We start from the raw sequence: 23646 nt of genomic DNA, 5'->3' as shown, positions 1-23646 counted from the left end.
CTGAATGCTTAGTTTGGGAAGGTTCCGTATTCTATCAGCAGCACCTCGGATCGCCTAGGAGCCCTTTGCGTGCCTTATGTGAAGTGTCCTAGAGCGGGCTGCCAGGGAGAGGCAGGGGTTGGGCCTGAAGTCCAGCAGCAGCAAGTTCTTCGCCATGGACAGGGGAGGTAATTAGCAGAATTACCCGACCAGTGAACACCTGTTACTCCGTGTTGCTGCATGGAAAACGTGCCCAAAATACCTGCACACATTCAGTCGTGTTCCGGAATGATGAGTTTTGGGAGGTTCCGTCTTCTGTCAGAAGCGCCTGGGATCTCCTATAAGCCCTTCTCGTGCCTTCTCTTCAATGTTTACTTGGGTGGGCTACCAGGGAACGGCGGGGTTTGGGCTGGAAAGCCAAATAGCTGCGAGTGCCTCCCCATGGACAGTGGAGGTAAATATCGGAATTCCCCTTAACAGGGAACACCTGTGACCCCAATTTACTGTGTGGAGGGCAGCTTGCCACCTCCCCAACACACTCAGCCATGTGCCGGAATGCCGAGTGTGGGGAGGTTCCCTCTTCTTTCAGCACCACCCGGGATCTTGCAGAAGCCATATGCGGACCTTCCCTAAGTGTTTCATAGGGCGGGCTGCCAGGGAAAAGAGGGGGTTGGGCTGTAAATCCAAGAAGCAGCGAGTGCTTCCCCAAGGACTGGGGAGGTAATTAGCGAAAATCCCTCTATCAGGGAATACCTCTGCTATCAAGTAGCCGCATGGACGTCTGCTGACCACCTCCCCCAGTACTCATCCTTGTTCCGGAATGATGAGAATGGGGACGTTCTGTCTTCTCTCTGGTGCACCTGTGATATCCTAGAAGCCCTTTGCATGTCTTACATAAAGGTTTCAAAGTGCGGGCTGTCAGGGGAAGGCAGGGGTTTTGCTGGAAATCCATTTACACCCGAGTGTCTCCCCATGGACTACGGAGGTAATTAACAGACTTACCTGTACCAGGGAACACCTGTGACCCCAGGTAGATGCGTGGATTGGGGCTCCTCGCCTCCGCCACCACTCAGCCGAGTTCTGGAATGCTGAATGTTGGGAGGTTCCGACTTCAGTCATTTGTGTCTGGGATCTCCTAGAAGCACTTTGCATGCTTTCCCTGAGTGTTTCCTAGGGCTGGTTGACAGGGAAATATGTGGAAATTGGTGGAAAGCCAAGTAGTAATGAGTGCCTCCCCAAGGTCAGTAGAGGGAATTAATAGACGATCCCCAACAAGGGAAGACCTATGACCCCAGGTAGCTGCGTGGACTGCGGCTCCCCAAATTCCCCACACACTCATTCGTGCTCCATAATGCTGAGTGTGGGGAGGTTCCATCTTTGGTCAGCTGCACCTGGGATCTCCTAGAAGAACTTTGGTGGTTTCCCTGAGAGATTTCCAGGGAATGCTGCCAAAGAAAGGCTTGTGTTGGGCTGGAAATCCATGTATTTGCAAGTTCCTTCACATGAACAGGAGAGGTATTTAGCGGAATTCCCCCTACCTGGGAACACTTTTGACCCCATGTATTTGCGTGGAGGGTGCCTTGCCACCTCCCCCACACTCTCAGTCATGTTGTCAAATGCTGAGTTTCGGGAGCTTTCTTTTTCAGTAACCAATGCAAGGGATCTCATAGATGCCGTTTGCGTGCCTTCCCTGAGTGTTTCCTAGGGTGGTCTGCCAGGGAAATTTGGGGGTTCTCCGTAAAACCAATTAGCAACGAGTGCCTCCCCATGGATAGGGAAGGTAATTAGCATACTTCCCCCTACAAGGGAAACCTGTGACCCCAGGTAGCTGCATGGAAGGCAGCTTGCCACCTCCCCCACCCACTCAGACGTGTGCCAGAATGCTGTGCTTCAGGAGGTTCTGACTTCTGTCAGCAGTGCCTGGTGTCTCCTAGGAACCATTCTAGTGCATTACCTGAGTGTTCCTTAGGGCGGACTGCCAGGTAAATGTGGGGGATGGCTGGAAAGCCAAGTAGCATCGAGTGTCACTTCTTGGACAAGGGAGGTAATTAGCGGATTTCCCCCTACTAGGGAAAACCTGAGATACCAATTAGCTGCGTGGAGTGTGGATCGCCACTTCCCCAACTCTAAGCCCTGTGCCAGCATGCTGAGTGTGGTGACGACTCATATTCTATTAGCTGTGCCTTGGATCTCCTAGAAGCCATTCGTGTGCCTTCCCTGAATGTTACCTATGGCGAGGTTCCAGGAAAATGTGTGGGTTTGTCTTGAAGTCCAATTAGCACTGAGTGTCTCCCCATTCACTAGGGAGGTAATTAGCAGAATTGCCCCTACCTGGGAGCACCTGTGTTCCCAGGTATCTACATGGTGGGCAGCTTCCCACCACCACCACCACTCAGCCTTGTTCTGGAAAGTTGAGAGTGGGGAGGTTCCGTCTTCTCTCAATTGAGACTGGGATCACCTATAAGAACTTCACGTGTGTTCTCTCAGTGTTTCCTAGGGCGGGCTACCAGAGAAAGAATGGGATTGGCCTAGAAAGCCACGTAGTAGCAAGTGCCTCCCCATGGACAGTGGAGGTAATTAGCGGATTTCTCCATATCAGGGAACACCTGTGACCCCAGTTAGCTGCTTGGAGGGCTGCTCGCTCTTCCCCAACACACTGATCCTTGTGCCGGAATACTGAGTGTCGGGAGGTTCCATCTTCTCTCAGCAGCGTCTGGGATCACCTAGAAGCCTTTGCATCCTTCCCTGAGTGTTTCCTAGGGCTGGCTGTTAGGGAAAGAAGGGGGTTGTTCTGGAAACCCAAGTAGCAGTGAGTGGTTCCCCATAGAGCGGGGAGATAATTACCAGAAATCTGCCTACCAGGGAACACCTGTGCCCAAGGTAGCAGTGTGGAGTGCATCTCCCAAATTCCCCCACACACTCAGCCCTGTTCCAGAATGCTGAGAGTTGGGAGGTTCCATCTTCTGTCAGCCTTGCCTGGGATCTCCTAGAAGCCTTTCTCGTGTCTTCTCTGAGTGTTTCCTAGCGCGGGTTGCCAGGGAAAGGTGGGGGTTGGGCTGGAAACTACGTAGTAGTGAGGGCCTCCCCATGAAAACAGGAGGTATTTTGCAGACTTCCCCCTACCAGGGAACACCTTTAGACCCCATTAACTGCGTGGAGGGTGGCTCCCCACCTCCCCACACACTCACGTGTTTTCCGCAATGCTAAATGTGGAGAGGTTCCATCTTCCATCAGCAGAGCCTGGGATCTCCTTGAAGACCTTCGCTTGCATTCCCTGAATTTTTTTAGGGCAGCCTGCCAGGGAAACGCTGTGGCTTGGCTGGAAAACCAAGTAGCAGTGAGAGCCTCCCCAGAAACAGGAGAGGTAATTACCGGACGTCCCTCTTCCAGGAAACACCTGTGTACCTAGGGAGCTTCGTGGAAGTCGCCTCGCCCCTACACTACACACTAGGTCGTGTTCTGGAATGCTGAGTGTGGTGAGGTTCCGTTTTCTGTCATCAGCACCTGGTATCTCCGAGAAGCCCTTCGCTTGCCTTCCGTGATTGTCTCCTAGGATGGGCTTATAGGGAAAGGCGGGAGTTGAGCTGAAAAGCCTATTAAGAGTGAGTGCCTCCCCATGGACAGGGGAGGTAATTAGCGGAACTCCAGAATAGGGAACACCTGTTACACCAGGTAGCTGCATTGAGGGGGTCTCCCCATCTCCCCAACACACACAGCAATGTTCCGGTATGCTTAGATTGGGGAGGTTCCTTCTGTCAGTAGCACCTGGGATCTCCCCGATGCCCTTACTGTGTCTTTGCAGAGTGTTTCACAGAGCTGGCTGCCAGGGAACAACTGGGATTCGGCCTCAAACCCAAGTAGCAGCGAGTGCCTCCCCATGTACAGGGGATGTAATTAACTTACTTCTCCCTACCAAGGATTACCTGTGACCTCAGGTAGATTCCTGGAGGGCGGCTCGCCACTCCCCCACACAATGAGCTGTATTCCGGAATGCTGAGTGCAGCGAGGTTCCGACATCTCTCATCAGCGCCTGGGATCTCCTAGAAGGCTTTCGCGTGCTTTCCCTGAGTGTTTCCATGGGCAGGGAGACAAGGAATGGTAGCAGTTGGGCTGTAAATCCAAGTAGCAGAGAGTGCCATCTCATGGAAAGGGGAGGTAATTAGCGGAATTCCCCCTACAATGGAACACCTGTGAGCTCATTTATCTGCGTGGAGTGCTGCTCCCCAACTCCCCCACACACCCAAACGTGTTCCAGAATGCTCAGTGTGGGGAAGTTCTGTCTTCTGTCAGCAGGGCCTGGGATCTAATAGAAGCCCTAAGCTTGACTCCCCTCAGTGATTCGCAGTGCTGGCTGCCAAGGAAAAGCTGATGTTGGGCAGAAACCAAGTAGCAGTGAGTGCCTCCCAATGGAATGGGGAGGTAATTAGCAGAATGCCATCTACCAGGAACACCTGTGACTCCCTGTTTCAACGTGTAGCTTGGCTCTCCACATTCACCACACACTCAGTATTGTTCCGGAATGCTGAGTGTGGGGAGGTTTCCTCTTCTGTCAGCAGCTCCTGGGTTCTCCTAGAAGCCCTTCACGTGTGTTCCCTGAGTGTTTCTTAGTGTGGGCTCCCAGGGAAACGAGAGGGTTGGGCTGTAAAGCCACATAGCAAAGTGCGTCCCCATGGAGATGGGAGGTATTTAGAGCAATTCCGCCTAACAGGGAACACCTGTGACCCCAGGTAGCTGCGTGGAGTTGTGTTCACTTCCTCCACATTACAGTGAGACTTGTTTTGGGATGCTGAGTGTGGCGAGGTTCCGTCTTCTTTCAGCAGCATCTGGGATCTCCTAGAAGCAATTTGCATGCCTTCCCTGAGTGTTTCCTTGTGTGGGTTGCCAGGGAAATGGGCTGGATAAACTGGAAAACCAAGTAATATTTAGTGCCTCCCCTTGGACTGGGGAGTTAATTAGCGTAATTCCCGCCACCAGGGAACACCTGTGAACCTAATTAACTATGTCAAGGGTTCATACCCACCACCAACACACTCAGACGTTTTCCAGAATGCTGAGTGTGAGGAGGTTCTGTCTTTTGTCAGCAGAACCTGGGATGTCCTTTAAGCCCATTGCATGCCTTCTCTGTGAATTTCCTACAGCGGGTTGCCAGGGAAATGCTGTGTTTTGGCTGGAAATCCAAGTAGCAGCGAGTGCCTCCCCATAGACTCTGGTTGTAATTAGTGGACTTCCACTAACCAGGGAAAACCTGTGACCCCATGTAGCTGCGTGGAGGGCGGCTCGGTACCTCTACCACACACCAGTTATGTTCTGGAATGCTGATTGCTGGTAAGTTCAGTCTTGTATAAGCAGCTCCTGGGATCTCTCAGAAGCCATACGCCTGACTTCCCAGAGTTTTTCATAAGGCGGGCAGCCACAGAAATGCGGGGGTTGGGCTGGAAATACAAGTAGCAACAAGTGACTCCCCATAGACTGGGGCAGTGATCAGCGGAATTCCCCCTACCAAGGAACACCTGTGACCCAAGGTAGCTGGGTGGAGGGTGGCTTGCCAATTCCCTCACACACTCAGCAATTTCCTGGAATGCTGATTGTGGGGAGGTTCTGTCTTCTGTCAGCAGTGACTGAGATCTCCTAGGAGCCCTTTGTGTGCATTACCTGAGTGTTTCCTATGGCAGGCTTCCAGGGAAATGCGGTGGATTGGCTGGAAATCCAATTAGCATGAGTGCATCCCCATCGACATGGGAGGTAATTAGCGGGCTTCTCCCTATCAGGGAACACCTGTGACACAAGTTAACTGCGTGGAGTGCAAATCCTCACCTACCCACCCACTCATCCATGATCTGGAATGCTGAGTTTGGGAGGTTCTGTCTTCTGTCAACAGTGCCTGGGATCTCCTAGAAGCCCTTTGTGTGCCTTACCTGAGTGTTGCCTAGGGCGGGCTGCCAGTTAAATGTGGGGGATGCCTGGAAAGCCAAGTAGCAGCGAGTTTCTCTTCACAGACTGGGGAAGTAATTAGCGGATTTCCCCCTACTAGGGAAAAATGAGATACCTATTGGCGGCATGTAGTGCAGATCGCCACTTCCACAACACTAAGCCCTGTGCCAGATTGCTGAGTGTGGGGACGATTCATATTCTATTAGCAGTGTCTGAGATCTCCTAAAAGCCCTTTGTGTGCCTTCCCTGAGTGTTACCTATAGCGAGTTTCCAGGGAAATGTGGGGGTTAGGCTTGCAGTCCAGTTAGCAGTGAGTGTCTCCACATTCACTAGGAAAGTAATTAGCAGAATTGCCCCTACCAGGTAACACCTGTGATCCCAGGTATCTACACGGTGGGTGGCTTCCCTCCTCCACCGCCACTCAGCATTCTTTGGGAATGCTGAGAGTGTGGAGGTTCCGTCTTCTCTCAGTTGAGCCTGGGATCACCTATGAGAATTTCACGTGTGTTCACTCAGTGTTTCCTAGGGCGGGCTACCAGAGAAATGCTGGGTGTGGCCTGGAAAGCCATGTAGTAGTGAGTGCCTCTCCATGGAGTGGAGAGGTAACTAGTGGAAATCTGCCTACCACGGAACTCCTGTGCCCTATGTATCTGCATGGAGCATGTCTCCCTATATTCACCACACACTCAGTGGTTTTCTGGATTGCCGAGATTTGGGAGGTTCCATCTTCTGTCAACAGCACCTGGGATTCCTTGAAGCCTTTCACGTGTCTTCTCTGACTGTTTCCTAGGGCGTGTTGCCAGGGAAATATGGGGAATGGGCTGGAAACCATGTAATAGTGACTGCCTCCCCAAGGTACGGGGAGGTAATTAGCGGAATTCCCCTTACCAGGGAACACCTGTGACCCAATGTAGCTGCGTGGAGGGCGGATACCACCTCCTACACACACTCGGCCATGTTACAGAATGCTTAGTGTGGCGAGGATACATCATCTGTCATCAGGGTCTGAGATCTTCCAGAAGCCATTTGCGTGTGTTCTATGAGTGTTTCCTAGGGCTGGTTCCCAGGGAAATGTGGGGATTTTGCTGGAAAATGAAGTAGTAGCAGCAAGTGACTCCCATTGGATGGGGGAGGGAATTAGCGGCATTCCCCCTATGAGGGTTCACCTGTGACCCCAGGCAGAGCGTGGTTGGCAGTCCCTCAACTCCAGCCTACACTCAGTCATGTTTGGGAATGCTGAGAGTGGGGAAGATCTGTCATTTGTCTGCAGCAGCTGGGATCCATGAGAAGCATTTTCATGCCATCATTTAGTGTTTATTAAGGGGGGCTGCCAGGGAAATGCGGGGTTTGTGCTGGAAACTAAGTAGAAGCGAGTGCCTCCCCATGGACAGGGGAGGTAATTAAAGGATTACCCCTACCAGGGAACACCTGTGACCCCACGTAGCTGCATGGATGGCGGCAACCAATCTCCCCCACACACTCAGACTTGTTCCTGAATGCTGAGTGTGGAGAGGGTTCGTCTTTTATCAGCAGAGCTCGAAACAATTTGCGTGCTTTCCCTGAGTGTTTCCTAGGGTGTGTTGCCAGGGAAAGCTGGGGGTTGGGCTGGAATTCCAAGTAGAAATGTTTGCCTCCCCATGCACAGGGGAGGAAATTAACGGATTCCCCCTTACATGGGAACACCTTTGACCCAAGCTAACTGCATAGAGGGTGACTCCCCCACTTCCAAACACACTCAGAATTGTTCCTGAATGCTTAGTTTGGGAAGGTTCCGTATTCTATCAGCAGCGCATGGGATCGCCTAGGAGCCCTTTGCGTACCTTATGTGAGGTGTCCTAGAGCGGGCTGCCAGGGAGAGGCAGGGGTTGGGCCTGAAGTCCAGCAGCAGCAAGTTCTTCCCCATGGACAGGGGAGGTAATTAGCAGAATTACCCGACCAGTGAACACCTGTTACTCCGTGTTGCTGCGTGGATAACGTGTCCAAAACACCTGCACACATTCAGTCGTGTTCCGGAATGATGAGTTTTGGGAGGTTCCGTCTTCTGTCAGAAGCGCCTGGGATCTCCTATAAGCCCTTCTCGTGCCTTCTCTTCAATGTTTACTTGGGTGGGCTACCAGGGAATGGCGGGGTTTGGGCTGGAAAGCCAAATAGCTGCGAGTGCCTCCCCATGGACAGTGGAGGTAAATATCGGAATTCCCCTTAACAGGGAACACCTGTGACCCCAATTAACTGTGTGGAGGGCAGCTTGCCACCTCCCCAACACACTCAGCCATGTGCCGGAATGCCGAGTGTGGGGAGGTTCCGTCTTCTTTCAGCACCACCCGGGATCTTGCAGAAGCCATATGCGGACCTTCCCTAAGTGTTTCATAGGGCGGGCTGCCAGGGAAAAGAGGGGGTTGGGCTGTAAATCCAAGAAGCAGCGAGTGCTTCCCCAAGGACTGGGGAGGTAATTAGCGAAAATCCCTCTATCAGGGAATACCTCTGCTATCAAGTAGCCGCATGGACGTCTGCTGACCACCTCCCCCAGTACTCATCCTTGTTCCGGAATGATGAGAATGGGGACGTTCTGTCTTCTCTCTGGTGCACCTGTGATATCCTAGAAGCCCTTTGCATGTCTTACATAAAGGTTTCAAAGTGCGGGCTGTCAGGGGAAGGCAGGGGTTTTGCTGGAAATCCATTTACACCCGAGTGTCTCCCCATGGACTAGGGAGGTAATTAACAGAATTACCTGTACCAGGGAACACCTGTGACCCCAGGTAGATGCGTGGATTGGGGCTCCTCGCCTCCGCCACCACTCAGCCGAGTTCTGGAATGCTGAATGTTGGGAGGTTCCGACTTCAGTCATTTGTGTCTGGGATCTCCTAGAAGCACTTTGCATGCTTTCCCTGAGTGTTTCCTAGGGCTGGTTGACAGGGAAATATGTGGAAATTTGTGGAAAGCCAAGTAGTAATGAGTGCCTCCCCATGGTCAGTAGAGGGAATTAACAGACGATCCCCAACAAGGGAAGACCTATGACCCCAGGTAGCTGCGTGGACTGTGGCTCCCCAAATTCCCCACACACTCATTCGTGCTCCATAATGCTGAGTGTGGGGAGGTTCCGTCTTTGGTCAGCTGCACCTGGGATCTCCTAGAAGACCTTTGGTGGTTTCCCTGAGAGATTTCCAGGGAATGTTGCCAAAGAAAGGCTTGTGTTGGGCTGGAAATCCATGTATCTGCAAGTTCCTTCACATGAACAGGAGAGGTATTTAGCGGAATTCCCCCTACCTGGGAACACTTTTGACCCCATGTATTTGTGTGGAGGGTGCCTTGCCACCTCCCCCACACTCTCAGTCATGTTCTCAAATGCTGAGTTTCGGGAGCTTTCTTTTTCAGTAACCAATGCAAGGGATCTCATAGAAGCCGTTTGCGTGCCTTCCCTGAGTGTTTCCTAGGGTGGTCTGCCAGGGAAATTCGGGGGTTCTCCGTAAAACCAATTAGCAACGAGTGCCTCCCCATGGATAGGGAAGGTAATTAGCATACTTCCCCCTACAAGGGAAACCTGTGACCCCAGGTAGCTGCATGGAAGGCAGCTTGCCACCTCCCCCACCCACTCAGACGTGTGCCAGAATGCTGTGCTTCAGGAGGTTCTGACTTCTGTCAGCAGTGCCTGGTGTCTCCTAGGAACCATTCTAGTGCATTACCTGAGTGTTCCTTAGGGCGGACTGCCAGGTAAATGTGGGGGATGGCTGGAAAGCCAAGTAGCATCGAGTGTCTCTTCTTGGACAAGGGAGGTAATTAGCGGACTTCCCCCTACTAGGGAAAACCTGAGATACCAATTAGCTGCGTGGAGTGTGGATCGCTACTTCCCCAACTCTAAGCCCTGTGCCGGCATGCTGAGTGTGGTGACGACTCATATTCTATTAGCTGTGCCTTGGATCTCCTAGAAGCCATTCGTGTGCCTTCCCTGAATGTTACCTATGGCGAGGTTCCAGGAAAATGTGTGGGTTTGTCTTGAAATCCAATTAGCACTGAGTGTCTCCCCATTCACTAGGGAGGTAATTAGCAGAATTGCCCCTACCTGGGAACACCTGTGTTCCCAGGTATCTACATGGTGGGCAGCTTCCCACCTCCACCACCACTCAGCCTTGTTCTGGAAAGCTGAGAGTGTGGAGGTTCCGTCTTCTCTCAATTGAGACTGGGATCACCTATAAGAACTTCACGTGTGTTCTCTCAGTGTTTCCTAGGGCGGGCTACCAGAGAAAGAATGGGATTGGCCTAGAAAGCCACGTAGTAGCAAGTGCCTCCCCATGGACAGTGGAGGTAATTAGCGGATTTCTCCATAACAGGGAACACCTGTGACCCCAGTTAGCTGCTTGGAGGGCTGCTCGCTCTTCCCCAACACACTGATCCTTGTGCCGGAATACTGAGTGTCGGGAGTTCCCATCTTCTCTCAGCAGTGTCTGGGATCACCTAGAAGGCTTCGCATCTTTCCCTGAGTGTTTCCTAGGGCTGGCTGATAGGGAAAGGAGGGGGTTGGTCTGGAAACCCAAGTAGCAGTGAGTGGTTCCCCATAGAGCGGGGAGATAATTACCAGAAATCTGCCTACCAGGGAACACCTGTGCCCTAGGTAACAGTGTGGAGTGCATCTCCCAAATTCCCCCACACACTCAGCCCTGTTCCAGAATGCTGAGAGTTGGGAGGTTCCATCTTCTGTCAGCCTTGCCTGGGATCTCCTAGAAGCCTTTCTCGTGTCTTCTCTGAGTGTTTCCTAGCGCGGGTTGCCAGGGAAAGGTGGGGGTTGGGCTGGAAACTACGTAGTAGTGAGGGCCTCCCCATGAAAACAGGAGGTATTTTGCAGACTTCCCCCTACCAGGGAACACCTTTAGACCCCATTAACTGCGTGGAGGGTGGCTCCCCACCTCCCCACACACTCACGTGTTTTCCGCAATGCTAAATGTGGAGAGGTTCCATCTTCCATCAGCAGAGCCTGGGATCTCCTTGAAGACCTTCGCTTGCATTCCCTGAATTTTTTTAGGGCAGCCTGCCAGGGAAACGCTGTGGCTTGGCTGGAAAACCAAGTAGCAGTGAGAGCCTCCCCAGAAACAGGAGAGGTAATTACCGGACGTCCCTCTTCCAGGAAACACCTGTGTACCTAGGGAGCTTCGTGGAAGTCGCCTCGCCCCTACACTACACACTAGGTCGTGTTCTGGAATGCTGAGTGTGGTGAGGTTCCGTTTTCTGTCATCAGCACCTGGTATCTCCGAGAAGCCCTTCGCTTGCCTTCCGTGATTGTCTCCTAGGATGGGCTTATAGGGAAAGGCGGGAGTTGAGCTGAAAAGCCTATTAAGAGTGAGTGCCTCCCCATGGACAGGGGAGGTAATTAGCGGAACTCCAGAATAGGGAACACCTGTTACACCAGGTAGCTGCATTGAGGGGGTCTCCCCATCTCCCCAACACACACAGCAATGTTCCGGTATGCTTAGATTGGGGAGGTTCCTTCTGTCAGTAGCACCTGGGATCTCCCCGATGCCCTTACTGTGTCTTTGCAGAGTGTTTCACAGAGCTGGCTGCCAGGGAACAACTGGGATTCGGCCTCAAACCCAAGTAGCAGCGAGTGCCTCCCCATGTACAGGGGATGTAATTAACTTACTTCTCCCTACCAAGGATTACCTGTGACCTCAGGTAGATTCCTGGAGGGCGGCTCGCCACTCCCCCACACAATGAGCTGTATTCCGGAATGCTGAGTGCAGCGAGGTTCCGACATCTCTCATCAGCGCCTGGGATCTCCTAGAAGGCTTTCGCGTGCTTTCCCTGAGTGTTTCCATGGGCAGGGAGACAAGGAATGGTAGCAGTTGGGCTGTAAATCCAAGTAGCAGAGAGTGCCATCTCATGGAAAGGGGAGGTAATTAGCGGAATTCCCCCTACAATGGAACACCTGTGAGCTCATTTGTCTGCGTGGAGTGCTGCTCCCCAACTCCCCCACACACCCAAACGTGTTCCAGAATGCTCAGTGTGGGGAAGTTCTGTCTTCTGTCAGCAGGGCCTGGGATCTAATAGAAGCCCTAAGCTTGACTCCCCTCAGTGATTCGCAGTGCTGGCTGCCAAGGAAAAGCTGATGTTGGGCAGAAACCAAGTAGCAGTGAGTGCCTCCCAATGGAATGGGGAGGTAATTAGCAGAATGCCATCTACCAGGAACACCTGTGACTCCCTGTTTCAACGTGTAGCTTGGCTCTCCACATTCACCACACACTCAGTATTGTTCCGGAATGCTGAGTGTGGGGAGGTTTCCTCTTCTGTCAGCAGCTCCTGGGTTCTCCTAGAAGCCCTTCACGTGTGTTCCCTGAGTGTTTCTTAGTGTGGGCTCCCAGGGAAACGAGAGGGTTGGGCTGTAAAGCCACATAGCAAAGTGCGTCCCCATGGAGATGGGAGGTATTTAGAGCAATTCCGCCTAACAGGGAACACCTGTGACCCCAGGTAGCTGCGTGGAGTTTGGCTTACCACCTCCCATACACACTAAGCATTGTTCCAGATTTCTGAATGTGGGGAAGTGAAGTCTTCTGTCTTCAGCACCTGGAATCTCCTAGAAGCCCTTCACATGTCTTCTGTGAAAGTTTTGTAGTGTGTGCTGCCAGGGGAAAGCGGGGTTTGCCTAGATAGCCAAGTTGCAGCGTGTCCATCCCCATGGACAGGAGAAAATTAATGAAATTCCCCTAACAGGTAACACCTGTGACACCAGGTATAATCTTGGAGGGTGCCCCACCCCATCCCTCATGCTCTCACCCGTTTACCCAAATGCTGAGTGTGGGGAAAATCCGTCTTCTGTCAGCAGAGCCTGGGATCACATAGAAGCCATTCGTATGTGTTCCCTGAGTGTTAACTAAGACGGTCTGCCAGGGGAAAACGGGGGTTGGGCTGGGAATCCAATAGCAGCGAGTGCCTACCCATGGACAGGGGAGGAGATTAGCACACTTCCTCAAACCAGGGAACACCTCTGACCCCAGTTATCTGTGTGGAGGGCAGCAACGCATTTCCCCATCACACTCAGCCATGTTCCAGAATTCTGAATGTGGCGAGGTTCCATATTCTATGAGCAGTGCCTGGGATCTCCTAGATGCCCTTTGTGTGCCTTCCCTGAGTTTTTCCTAGGGCGGGTTGCCAAGGAATGACAGGGGTTAGGCTTGAAATCCAAGCAGCAATGAGTGCCTCCCCAAGAACAGGGGAGGTAATTAGTGGACTTCCTACTACTAGGGAACACCTGACACAATGTAGCTGAGTGGAGTGCAGCTTGCCACTTCCCCAACACACACTGCCATGATTCAGAAGGCTGAGTGTGGGAATGTTCTGTCTTCAGTCAGCAATGCCTGGGATCTCCTAGAAGATCTTTGCGTGCCTTCCCTGAGTGTTTACTAGGGCAGGCTGCAAGGGAAACGCAGGGGTGGGCTGGAAAGCCAAGTAGCACCGAGTGCCTCCTTATAGACAGGGAGGTAATTAGCGGAGTTTCCCCTAGCAGGGTACACATGTGACCACAGATAGCTGCATGGAGGGCGGCTCACCAACTGCCCCACACTCTCAGCCTTGTTCTGGATTGTTGAGTGTGGGTAGGTTAAGTCTTCTTTCAGCAAAGCCTGGAATCTCCTAAAAGCCCTTTGAGTGCCTTCCGTGAGTGTTTCCTAGGGCGGGCCAGAGAGGGAAAGATGGGGGTTGCTTGGAAAGCCAAGTAGCAGCGAGTGCCTCAGCATGGACAGCAGAGGTAATTAGCGGAATTCCCCCTACCAGGGAACACCTTTCACACAAGGTAGCTGCGTGAAAAGTTGCTCCCCACCTGCCCCCCACACACATCCATGTTCTTAAATGTTGATTGTTTGGAGGTTGTCTTCTCTCAGCAGTGCCTTGGATGTCCTAATATCCCTTACTGTTTCTTCGCTGAGGGTTCACATGGCCGGCAGCAAGCAAACAGCGGGGGTTAATCTGGAAAACCAAGTAGCAGTGAGTGCCTCCCAATGGACAGGGGAGGTAATTAGCGGACTTCCCCCTATCAGGGAACACCTGTGACCCCAGGTATCTGCGTGGAGGGCAGATCATCCCATCACGCACACACACTCAGCCTTGTTCCGGTATGCTGATTGTGGGGAGGTTCCTTCTTGTGTTAGCAGTGGCTGAGATCTCCGATAAGCCTTTCTCGTGCATTCACTCAGTGTTTCATATGGCAGGCTGACAGGGAAAGGTGGGGGTTGGGCGGGGAATCCAAGTAGCATCGAGTGAATCCCCATTGACAGGGGAGGTAATTATCAGAATTCCCCCTAACAGGGAACACATGTGAGCTCATGTAGCTGCGGGGATGTGGGCTCCCCACATCCCCAAAACTCACAGTCGTGTTCCAGAATGCTGAGGGTGGGGAGATTATGACTTCATCAGCAGTACCTGGGATCTAATTGAATCCTTTGTGTGCCTTCCCTCAGTGTCCTAGGGTGGGCTGCCAGGGAAAAGTGGGGTTTGACCTGGAGCCCAAGTAGCAGCGAGTGCTTCCCCAAGGAGTGGGGAGGTAATTAGCAGAATTACCCCTACCAGGGAATTTCTGTGACATGAGGTAGCTGCGAGGATGGCGGCTCCACGACTCCCCCACACACAGTCATGTTCTGAAATGCTGAGTGTGGGGATATTCCGTCTTTGGCCAGCAGCGCCTGGGATCACCTAGAAGCCCTTCATGTGCTTTCACTGAGTTTTCCTAGGGCAGGCTGCCAGGGAAAGTCGGGGGCAGGGCTGGAAATCGTAGTAGGAGCGAGTGCCTCCCCATGGACTGGGGAGGAAATTAGCTGACATAGCCCTTATTGGGAAGACCAGTGACCCCAGGTAACTGCGTGGAAGGTGGCTCCACACCTCTCCAACACACTCAGTTGTGTTCTGGAATGCTGATTGTGGGGAGGTTCCTTCTTCTGTAAGCAGCTCCTGGGAACCCATTTAAATGCTTCATGTGCCTTCCCTGAGTGATTACTTTGGCAGGATGCCAGGGAAATGTGGGTATTTGGCTGTAAATCCAATTAGCATCAAGTGCCTCCCCTTGGATAGGGGAGGTAATTAGCGGAATTCCCCCTACCAGGGAACAACTGTGACCCCAGGTAGCTGTGTGGAGTGCGGCATGCCACATCCCCCAAAATCTAAGCAGTGATCCAGAATTCTGAGTGTGGGGAGGTTCCGGCTTCTGTCAGCAGAAACTGGGATCTCCTAGAAGCCCTACGCATGACTTCCATGAGGGTTGTGCAGTGTGGGCTTCCAGGGAAATGTGGAGACTAGGCAGAAACCAAGTAGCAACAACTGCCTCCCCATGGACAGGGGAGGTATTAAGTGGATTTCCCCCTACCAGGGAACACCACACAAAGGGCTTCTAGGAGATCCCAGGCACTGCTGATAGAAGATTAATGGTCCCGACACTCAGCATTCTGGCACAGGGCTTAGTGTTGGGGAAGTGGCGATCCACACTCCATGCAGCTAATTGATATCTCAGGTGTTCCCTAGTAGGGGGAAGTCCGCTAAATACCTCCCCTGCCCATGAAGAGACACTCGCTGCTACTTGGCTTTCCAGGTATCCCCCACATTTACCTGGAAGCCCGCCCTAGGAAACACTCAGGTAAGGCACACGAAGGGCTTCTAGGAGATCCCAGGCACTGCTGACAGAAGACAGAACCTCCCTAAAGTCAGCATTCTGAAACATGGCTGAGTGGATGGGGGAGGTGAAGATTCGCACTCCACTCAGTTAACTTGTGTCACAGGTGTTCCCTGATAGGGAGAAGCCCACTAATTTCCTCCCATGTCCATAGGGATGCACTTGCGCTAATTGGATTTCCACGCAAACCCCCGCTTTTCCCTGGAAGCATGCCATAGGAAATATTCAGGTAATATATGCAAAGGGCTCCTAGGAGATCTCAGGCACTGCTGACAAAAGATGGAACTACCCAAAACTCAGCATTCCTGAATATGGCTGAGTGTATGGGGGAGGTGTGGTGCCACACAGCACTTAGTTACCTGGGGTCACAGGTGTTCCCTTGTAGGAGGAATTCACTAAATATCTCCCCTGTCCATTGGGAGGCACTCGCTGCTACTTGGAGTTCCATCCCAACACCTGACATTCCCTGTCAACCCGCCATAGGAATCACTCAGGGGATGCATGCAAAGGGCTTCATGGAAATCCCAGGCGCTGATGACAGAAGACGGAACCTCCCTACACTCAGCATTCTGGAACATGTCTGAGTGTGTCGGGGAGGTGGAGAGCCACCATCCACACAGCTACATTGGGTCACAGTTGTTCCCAGCTAGGGGAAATCCACTAATTACCTCCCAGGACCATGGGTAGGCACTCGAAGCTATGTGGCTTTCCAGCCCAACCCCCACGTTTTCCTAGCAACCCGCCCTGGAAACACTCAGGTAAGACACACAAAGGGCTTCTAAGACATCAAAGGCACTGCTGTCAGAAGACGGAACCTCCCCACACTCAGCATTCCAGAACAAGTCTGAGTGTGTGTGGGAGATTGGGAGCCACACTCCATGCAGATACCTGGGGTCACAGGTGTTCCCTGGTAGGGGAAATTCGTTAATCACCTCCACTGTCCAAGTGGTGGCACTTGGTGCTCCTTGGTTTCAAGACAAATCACATGCTTTCCCTGGGAGCAGGGCTAGGAAACACTCAGGGAAAGCAAGAGAAGGTCTTCTCGGAGATCCCAGGTCTTACTAAGAGAAGATGGAACTTCCCCACACTCAGAGTTCCATAATACGGTTGTGTGTGTGAGGGAGACGACCATCCACCCTCCAAGCAGCTACCTGAGGTCACAAGTGTTCCCTTTTAAGGAATGTCCGCTAATTACCTCCACTGTCCTTGGGAAGGTACTGGCTGCTAATTGGCTTTCAAGCTCAAACCACGCCTTTCTCTGGCAGCACACCCAAGGAAACACTGAGGGAACACTCATGAAGGGTTTATAGGAGATCCCAGGTGCTACTGAGAGACAACGTAACCTCCCCACTCGCAGAATTCCAGAATATGTCTGAGTGGTGAGGGAGGAAGTGAGCAGCCATCCAGGCAGCTACCTGGGGTCACAGATGCTCCCTGGTAGGTGGAATTCCACTAATTACCTCCCTAGTCCATGGGGAGACACTCGCTGCTACTTGGATTTGAGCTTAACCCCCACATTTCCCTGGCAACTCACCCTAGGAAACACAAAAAAGGCACACAAAGGGCTTTTAAGACATTGCAGGCACTGCTGTCAAAAGATGGAACCTCCACAAGCTCAACATTCCGGATCATTACTGAGTGGGTGGGCGAGATTAGGAGCCGTGATCCATGCAGATACATGGGGTCACATTTGTTCCCTGAGGGGGAATTTCTCTAGATACCTCCCCTGTCCATGGGGAGGCACTTGCTGCTCTTTGTTTTCCAGCCCAATCCCAGCATTTTCCTGGCAGCCCACCCTAGGAAACACTCAGGGAAGGGACGTGAATGGCTTCTAGGAGATCCCAGGAGCTGCTTATAGAAGACGGAACCTCCCCACACTTAGTATTCCAGAACACGTCTGAGTGTGTGGGGGAGGTGTTGTGCAGCCCTCCACTCAGCTACCTGTCGTCACAGGTGTTCCCTGGTAGGAGGAATTCCTCAAATTACCACCCCAGTCCATTGGGAGGCACTCACTGCTACTTAGTTTCTGCCCAATTCCCGCCTTTCCCGGGCATCCCACACCAAGAAACACTCAAGGAAGGCACACGTACGGGTTCTAGGAGATCCCAGGCGCTGCTGACAGAAGATGGAACGTCCTCACATTCAGAAATCTAGAAAATCTCTGAGTGTGTTTGGGAAGTTGGGATCAGCCCTGCACGCAGCTACCTAGCATCAAAGGTGTTCCCTGTTAGGGGGAATTCCTCTATTTATCTCCCCTGCCCAATGGGAGGCAATCGCTACTACTTGGTTTTCCAGCTTATCCAGCCCATTTCCCTGGCAACCCGCACTAGGAAACACTCAGGGAAGGAACGCAAATGGCTTCTAGGAGATCCCAGATGCTGCGCACAGAAGAAGGACCCAACCCACACTCAGCATCCCGGAACACGTCTCACTGTGTTAGGGAGGAAGTGAACACCCCTCCATGAAGCTACCTGGGGTCACAGGTGTTCCCTGTTAGGCAGAATTGCACTAAATACCTCACCGTCCATGGGTATGCACTCACTGCTACTTGGCTTTACAGCAAAACACCCTCCTTTCCCTGGCAGCCCACACTAAGAAACACTCAGGGAGCACACGCAAAGGACTTCTAACAGAACCCAGGAGCTGCTGACAGAAGAGGGAACCTCCCCACACTCAGCATTCCAGAACAAGACTCAGTGTGTGGTGAATATGGGGAGCCACACTACATGTTGAAACAGGGAGTCAAAGGTGTTCTCTGGTAGGTGGCATTCTGTTAATTACCTCCCCAATCCATTAGGAGGCATTCACTGCTACTTGCTTTCTGCCCAACGTCAGCCTTTCCCTGGCAGCCAGCACTAAGTAACAGTGAGGGTAGTCATGCCAAGGGCTTCTACATGATCCCAGGCCCTTCTGACAGAAGACAGAAATTCCCCTCACTGAGAATTCTGGAACATGGTTGGGTGTGTTGTTGAGGTGGGGAGTTGCACTCCATGCAGTTAATGAGCTCACAGGTTTTCCCTGATAGGGGGAAGTCCGCTAATTACCTCCCTTGTCCATGGGGAGGCACTCGCTGCTACTTTGTTTTCCAGCCCAATCTCAGCATTTCCCTGGGAGCCTGCCCTAGGAAACAGTCAAGGAAGTCAAGTGAATGGCTTCTAGGAGATCACAGGTGCTGCTTGTAGATGACGGAACCTCCCCACACTCAGTATTCTGGAACACGAGTGAGTGTGTGAGGGAGTTGTCGAGCCGCCCTCCACGCAGCTACCTGGTGTCACAGGTGTTAACTGGTACGGGGAATTCCAGAAATTACCACCCAAGTCCTTGGGGAATCACTCACTGCTACATGGTTTCTGCCCACCCCCACTTTCCCTGGCATGCCGTACTGAGAAACAGTCAAGGAAGGCATGCATAGGGCTTCTAGGAGATCCCAGGTGGTGCTGACAGAAAACGAAATCTCCCCACACTCAGCATTCCAGAAAAAGACTAAGTGTTTGGTGTAGTTGTGGTGCTGCCCCCAAGCAGCTACTTGGGGTCACAGGTGTTCCCTCGTAGAGAGAACTCCGCTAAGTACCTCCCCTGTTCATGGGGATGCACTTGCTGCTACTTGTCTTTACAGCACATCCAGCACCTTTCCCTGGCAGCCCGTCATAGGAATCACTCAGTGAATACACGCAAAGGCTACTTGGAGATCCCCATCACTGCTGACAAAAGATGGAACCTCCCCACACTCAGCTATCCGGAACAAGGCTGAGTGTGTGGTGGATATAGTGAGCCGCACTCCACACAGCAACCTGGGATCACAGGTTTCCTGGAAGGGGGAATTCAGCTAATTCCCTCCCCCATCCATGGGGTGACACTCGCTGCTAATCAATTTCCTGCCCAACCACAGCTTTTGCCTGGTAGCCAGCCCTAGGGAACACAAAGTGAAGGCAAGTGAACAGCTTCTAGAAGATCCCATGCTCTGCTGACAGAAGACAGAACCTCCCCACAATCAGCATTCCAGGAAACTTGCTGAGTGTGTGAGGGAAGTTGGCAAGCCCCCCTCCACCCAGCTACCTTGGGTCACAGGTGTTCCTTGGTAGGGGGAATTCCGCTGATCACTGCCCCAGTCTATGGGGAGTCACTTGTTGCTACTTGTATTTCCAGCCCAACCCCCGCATTTCTGTGGCTGCCCGCCTTATGAAAAACTCTGGGAAGTCAGGCGTATGGCTTCTGAGAGATCCCAGGAGCTGCTTATACAAGACTGAACTCACCAGCAATCAGCATTCCAGAACACAACTGGTGTGTGGTAGAGGTGCCGAGCCGCCCTCCACGCAGCTACATGTGGTCACAGGTTTTACCTGGTAAGTGGAAGTCCACTAATTACAACCAGAGTCTATGGGGAGGCACTCGCTGCTACTTGGATTTCCAGCCAAAACACAGCATTTCCCTGGCAACCCGCTGTAGGAAATTCACAGAGAAGGCACGCAATGGGCTTATAGGACATCCCAGATTCTGCTGACAAAAGACAGAACCTCCTCACACTCAGCATTCTGGAAAACGTCTGAGTGTGTTCGTGGTGGGTATGAACCCTTGACATAGTTAATTAGGTTCACAGGTGTTCCCTGGTGGCGGGAATTACGCTAAATAACTCCCCAGTCCAAGGGGAGGCACTCAATATTACTTGGTTTTCCAGCTTATCCAGCCCATTTCAGTGGCAACCCACACAAGGAAACACTCAGGGAAGGCATGCAAATTGCTTCTAGGAGATCCCAGATGCTGCTGACAGAAGACGGAACCTCCCCACACTCAGCATCCCAAAACAAGTCTAACTGTAATGTGAAGGAAGTGAACACACCTCCACGCAGCTACCTGGGGTCACAGGTGTTCCCTGTTAGGCGGAATTGCTCTAAATACCTCATATCTCCATGGGGACGCACTTTGCTATGTGGCTTTACAGCCCAACCCTCTCGTTTCCCTGGGAGCCCACACTAAGAAACACTCAGGGAACACACTTGAAGGGCTTCTAGGAGAACCCAGGAGCTGCTGACAGAAGAGGAAACCTCCCCACACTCAGCATTCCGGAACAATACTGAGTGTGTGGTGAATGTGGAGAGCCAAGCTACACGTTGAAACAGGGAGTCACAGGTGTTCCCTGGTAGATGGCATTCTGCTAATTACCTCCCCATTCCATTGGGAGGCACTCACTGCTACTTGGTTTCTGCCCAACATCAGCTTTTCCTTGGCAGCCAGCACTGCGAATCACTGAGGGGAGTCAAGCTTAGGGCTTCTATTAGATCCCAGGCCCTGCTGACAGAAGACAGAACTTCCCCACACTGAGCATTCTGGAACACGTTTGGGTGTGTGGGGGAGTTGGGGAGCAGCACTCCACACAGATAAATGAGCTCACAGGTGTTCCATTGTAGGGGGAATTCCGCTAATTACCTCCCCTTTCCATGAGATGGCACTCTCTGCTACTTGGATTTACAGCCCAACTGCTACCATTCCTTGTCTCCCTGCCCATGGAAACACTCAGGGAAAGCACGCGAAAGCCTTCTAGGAGATCCCAGGCGCTGATGAGAGATGTCGGAACCTCGCTGCACTCAGCATTCCGGAATACAGCTCATTGTGTGGGGGAGTGGCGAGCCGCCCTCCAGGAATCTACCTGAGGTCACAGGTAATCCTTGGTAGGGAGAAGTAAGTTAATTACATCCCCTGTACATGGGGAGGCACTCGCTGCTACTTGGGTTTGAGGCCGAATCCCAGTTGTTCCCTGGCAGCCAGCTCTGTGAAACACTCTGCAAAGACACAGTAAGGGCATCGGGGAGATCCCAGGTGCTACTGACAGAAGGAACCTCCCCAATCTAAGCATACCGGAACATTGCTGTGTGTGTTGGGGAGATGGGGAGACCCCCTCAATGCAGCTACCTGGTGTAACAGGTGTTCCCTATTCTGGAGTTCCGCTAATTACCTCCCCTGTCCATGGGGAGGCACTCACTCTTAATAGGCTTTTCAGCTCAACTCCCGCCTTTCCCTATAAGCCCATCCTAGGAGACAATCACGGAAGGCAAGCGAAGGGCTTCTCGGAGATACCAGGTGCTGATGACAGAAAACGGAACCTCACCACACTCAGCATTCCAGAACACGACCTAGTGTGTAGTGTAGGGGCGAGGCGACTTCCACGAAGCTCCCTAGGTACACAGGTGTTTCCTGGAAGAGGGACGTCCGGTAATTACCTCTCCTGTTTCTGGGGAGGCTCTCACTGCTACTTGGTTTTCCAGCCAAGCCACAGCGTTTCCCTGGCAGGCTGCCCTAAAAAAATTCAGGGAATGCAAGCGAAGGTCTTCAAGGAGATCCCAGGCTCTGCTGATGGAAGATGGAACCTCTCCACATTTAGCATTGCGGAAAACACGTGAGTGTGTGGGGAGGTGGGGAGCCACCCTCCACGCAGTTAATGGGGTCTAAAGGTGTTCCCTGGTAGGGGGAAGTCTGCAAAATACCTCCTGTTTTCATGGGGAGGCCCTCACTACTACGTAGTTTCCAGCCCAACCCCCACCTTTCCCTGGCAACCCGCGCTAGGAAACACTCAGAGAAGACACGAGAAAGGCTTCTAGGAGATCCCAGGCAAGGCTGACAGAAGATGGAACCTCCCAACTCTCAGCATTCTGGAACAGGGCTGAGTGTGTGGGGGAATTTGGGAGATGCACTCCACACTGTTACCTAGGGCACAGGTGTTCCCTGGTAGGCAGATTTCTGGTAATTATCTCCCCGCTCTATGGGGAACCACTCACTGCTACTTGGGTTTCCAGACCAACCCCCTCCTTTCCCTATCAGCCAGCCCTAGGAAACACTCAGGGAAGGATGCGAAGCCTTCTAGGTGATCCCAGACGCTGCTGAGAGAAGATGGGAACCTCCCGACACTCAGTATTCCGGCACAAGGATCAGTGTGTTGGGGAAGAGCGAGCAGCCCTCCAAGCAGCTAACTGGGGTCACAGGTGTTCCCTGTTATGGAGAAATCCGCTAATTACCTCCACTGTCCATGGGGAGGCACTTGCTACTACGTGGCTTTCTAGGCCAATCCCATTCTTTCTCTGGTAGCCCGCCCTAGGAAACACTGAGAGAACACACGTGAAGTTCTTATAGGTGATCCCAGTCTCAATTGAGAGAAGACGGAACCTCCACACTCTCAGCTTTCCAGAACAAGGCTGAGTGGTGGTGGAGGTGGGAAGCTGCCCACCATGTAGATACCTGGGAACACAGGTGTTCCCAGGTAGGGGCAATTCTGCTAATTACCTCCCTAGTGAATGGGGAGACACTCAGTGCTAATTGGATTTCAAGACAAACCCACACATTTTCCTGGAACCTCGCCATAGGTAACATTCAGGGAAGGCACACGAATGGCTTCTAGGAGATCCAAGGCACAGCTAATAGAATATGAGTCGTCACCACACTCAGCATGCCGGCACAGGGCTTAGAGTTGGGGAAGTAGCGATCCACACTCCACGCAGCTAATTGGTATCTCAGGTTTTCCCTAGTAGGGGGAAGTCCGCTAATTACCTCCCTTGTCCAAGAAGAGACACTCGATGCTACTTGGCTTTCCAGCCATCCCCCACATTTACCTGGCAGTCCGCCCTAAGGAACACTCAGGTAATGCACTAGAATGGTTCCTAGGAGACACCAGGCACTGCTGACAGAAGTCAGAACCTCCTGAAGCACAGCATTCTGGCACACGTCTGAGTGGGTGGGGGAGGTGGCAAGCTGCCTTCCATGCAGCTACCTGGGGTCACAGGTTTCCCTTGTAGGGGGAAGTATGCTAATTACCTTCCCTATCCATGGGGAGGCACTCGTTGCTAATTGGTTTTACGGAGAACCCCCGAATTTCCCTGGCAGACCACCCTAGGAAACACTCAGGGAAGGCACGCAAACGGCTTCTATGAGATCCCTTGCATTGGTTACTGAAAAAGAAAGCTCCCGAAACTCAGCATTTGAGAACATGACTGAGAGTGTGGGGGAGGTGGCAAGGCACCCTCCACACAAATACATGGGGTCAAAAGTGTTCCCAGGTAGGGGGAATTCCGCTAAATACCTCTCCTGTTCATGTGAAGGAACTTGCAGAT

This window comes from Camelus ferus, chromosome 36 (assembly GCF_009834535.1).
Source record: "Camelus ferus isolate YT-003-E chromosome 36, BCGSAC_Cfer_1.0, whole genome shotgun sequence".
NCBI classification, from domain to species: Eukaryota; Metazoa; Chordata; class Mammalia; order Artiodactyla; family Camelidae; genus Camelus; species Camelus ferus.
The sequence above is the reverse complement of the archived record's forward strand: the minus strand, read 5'-3'. Positions refer to the sequence as shown.